This window comes from Halichoerus grypus, chromosome 4, assembly GCF_964656455.1.
Source record: "Halichoerus grypus chromosome 4, mHalGry1.hap1.1, whole genome shotgun sequence".
Classification (NCBI taxonomy): Eukaryota; Metazoa; Chordata; class Mammalia; order Carnivora; family Phocidae; genus Halichoerus; species Halichoerus grypus.
Window position 1 is genome coordinate 6358782 of NC_135715.1, and position 3560 is coordinate 6362341.

The following is a 3560-nucleotide window of genomic DNA, read 5'->3' on the forward strand; positions in this document are numbered from 1 at the left end:
CTTCTGGACAAAATGATAGTTATGCTTTACCCCAGCCATTTAAAGCCTCCCGATCTGTACCAAAAACCTGTTTCCCTATTTCCCATGCCTTATTTTTCTTCCTGATTGCAGTAGGAGATATTACATTTCACTCCTGAAGGAGACATTTTTGTGTACACATTACTTGTAATGTGTACCAAGACATTATTTTGTGTATCAAGGTCTGTCTTCCCTCCGTCAGCCGTAATTCACCATCACGGACTGCTTCACTCCTCCTCTCATGCGGTAAGACAGGTACAAAGGAGAAGATCTTCTCGTGAGTTTTTTCCTTTTTGGCTGTTAGCCGAACTGGCTCTCAGGTAGTAATGTTAGATACAGAAGTTAGAAGTTTGAAAATCCCTCCCCCTTTCTATTGTGGAGAATAACATCCTGTACAATGAGATTTTGTAGACTTTATTCCCTCCTCTCTATGCCTGTATCTATTTTTTATATAACTTGAGATAATAAAGCCCAAGGGGAGAATAAAATAAAGGAAGAAAAATAACATAATACTTTGGAATTTACATATATTGAAATGTATCTTGTTTTTTCAAAGGAACCTGGGAAGCAGAGATAGACTTTTACAAGTTCCACCAAGTAGCTGGAGAACCTGGAAGTATTATGAGATTTAAAAACTAACATTGTTTATTGACAATCCCAAATGTTAAAATTCTTGTCTTAAAGATGTCCTTGGGAATCATTAGGAACCAGGGCTTATGATTTCATTATGTCCTGCCCTTCCTCTGTTGTTTCCAGCCACCAGCCCCATAAGTATACATGTTTTAAAATTTTTGATTCCTTAATAATTTTAGAAGTATGTTCTCAATAAAGGATATTCTTGAAGTCTCTGATACTGAAGGACCTACCTAGAACAAGTTATGCTTTTCACATTTTTTCATTCATACATTCATTTATTTCACAAACATTTAATCTGTGACCTCTTCAAGATGCCAGGCACTCGCTAAGGGTTAGCGATGTGAGCACAGACAGGATGTGGCTGGGAAGAAGGTGCTGGTAATGCCAGATGGACAACTTCTTCAATGATAGATCATTTGCTGGGCAAACTGGGGCAAGGGGACTGAAGGAGCATGGTTTGGGGAAAAAGAATTATGTACATCAGATCCTTCCCTCTTGCTGTTCTCAAAGCAGAGTTCTACATCTCAAATGAAGATTGTGTCATCAAAGGGCTTTGACTTAAAGCACTAAAGCACTGACTTAAAGGCCAATTATCCATTAGTATACATTTTAGAAACACCCCAAACCATACATCCTTCGAAAATGAGGACCCGACTTTTTTTTTTAACGATTACATTTGAAAGAGAAATCTCATGAAAGATGTTTTGTATTCTAGGATGAAACAATTGTCTTCTTTGTAAAGGAATGAACGTGTGTGGCTTTAGTCTTCATTTGTGAGTGTAGATAATGTGACTGTCTTCCAAATGGTAATGTATTTTGTACATTGGTTTTGGGCATTTTAATCAATTAGAGCTTTGGAAAGAGGTACAGAGCACCCCACGTTTGCATTCATATTACACAAGCACTTTGAATTGTAAAATAATTAAAATTCATTCTGCCAATGTGCTGAAATTAATGAATGAATATTAATATAAGCAATACATTTTTGACAGTGGCATATAAGATTGTATTTACTGACTTGTTATGAGTAAAGCTTATCCCATCCAGGGCTAGCTGCTGACAATATGCTGAAAGCACTTGGATGGTGTATAGTCAACTTAGAAGTTCAGCATATCTCCTAATGATGGTAATCTTGAACTTAAGTTGTATTTTCCCTTCAGTTTTCTTTTGCCTTAAACTTATTTCCAAGTGTATATATAAATATAAAGTGTTCTTAGGATTTTAGATGTGCATTTATAATAGATACATAGGGTGATAAACAAAGTCAAAACTCTACTACCTTGCTCAGGATGCAGTGTTGGGACCAGTCCCAACAACACTCGCTTTTTGGTCCTTTGGAAGTTACTTCCTCAACAAAATGTCCCTGTGTTCACATCTTTAATATTCAGTATTGCAAGTAGATAGTCATCTTAATCTTAACCCTGATGATACAGTAAATGCACTTATTTACCTCGTATTATAAACATGCCTTTCAAATTTAAACGACAGGTTATCTGCCTCACTATAAGGAGATTTTTGAAAAAGCAGGAGTGATTTGGTCAAGAATATGAGTTGGACAGATCAGTATGTAAATCCTTCCACTCACCTGACACTTCTCCCATCTGGCACCAGAGATGATGTGGGCAGACTTCACACAGAGAGGAGGAGCAACAAGGAAGAAGTGAGGACTGGCTTCATCTAACATCAAGGTTTCGCTGACATGAGGAGGGTCAAATGCTATCTTTCCTGATGTCAATCGGTTATTCTTCAAATTCATTGGAAGATGTGGTTTGTACTTTTTTATTTTCGAAAATTCAGATTTCACTGAAACTCAACATTTGGAAGATTTATTTTAATAGGTTAGTAAAAAAATTATATATTCAATGTTTTTTTAAAGATTTATTTATTTGAGAGAGAGAGTGTGTGTGCAAATGGGGGGGGCAGAGGAAGAGAGAGAGAGAATCTCAAGCACACTCCCCACTGAGCATGGAGACCCCCACAGGGCTCGATCCCAGGACCCTGAGACCATGATCTGAGCTAGAACGAAGAGTCAGACGCTCAACCCACTGAACCACTCAGGTGCCCCTATATTCAATGCTTTTAAGTACACAGAAATTAAAATTTTATGTGACACTTTGTTTCCAGCAAAAGAATCATGTAGTTCATTGCATTTCCAAACATATATCAAATATATATCATAGACTTTTCAAAAGTCTAGCCCCTTGGTGAGTTTCTTTTAAAAAGCAAACATTATTAAAAAGCTACCAGTCCTTCTAAGGAGCAGATGAAGCACGTGGCTTCCATCTAAAGTAAGAGAAGTGTCCGCTTTGCGATCTGCTTCACTATGTTCTTATTGTTCACATGTGTTTGGATTTCTAGTATCACTTTTGATCTGGAGGCTGCAGGGGTGTTTTTTGGAATTTGCGTTATTAAGGCACTGTCTAATTTGTAAGGGTTGATTTATTAATACTAGGTCTTATGATCACTGAAACGGTGATTAGCAAACATGGATAGAACAAGGTAATGAGTCAATCCACACTTTAGATAAAAGCTTAGTTTTTTTATCTTTTAGATTAAAATCATGAATAGATGTTCTGGTATTTTGTTCCCTTACTCCTATGGATCCAGTGCCTGTACTCTCGTCCCCACACTGCGGACCTAGGAGATTACAATTTGACAGGAGGCATAGTGGGAGTGAGGGTCTCCAGGCTCAAATTCCTTACTTGAAAATTTGCTTCAGTCCACATACACTGAGGCCCCAGCTTCTTTCAGAGACTTGAACATTTCAGCCATGGGTTGGCCAGGCTGTTGGTACTACAAGCCTGAGTCAGAACTTCACAGTACGGCTTGACCATTTTTGAAATGGATTCTCATATTTTCAAATATTCATGTCAAATGAAAGAAAGAAGATGCTGTCACCTATTACC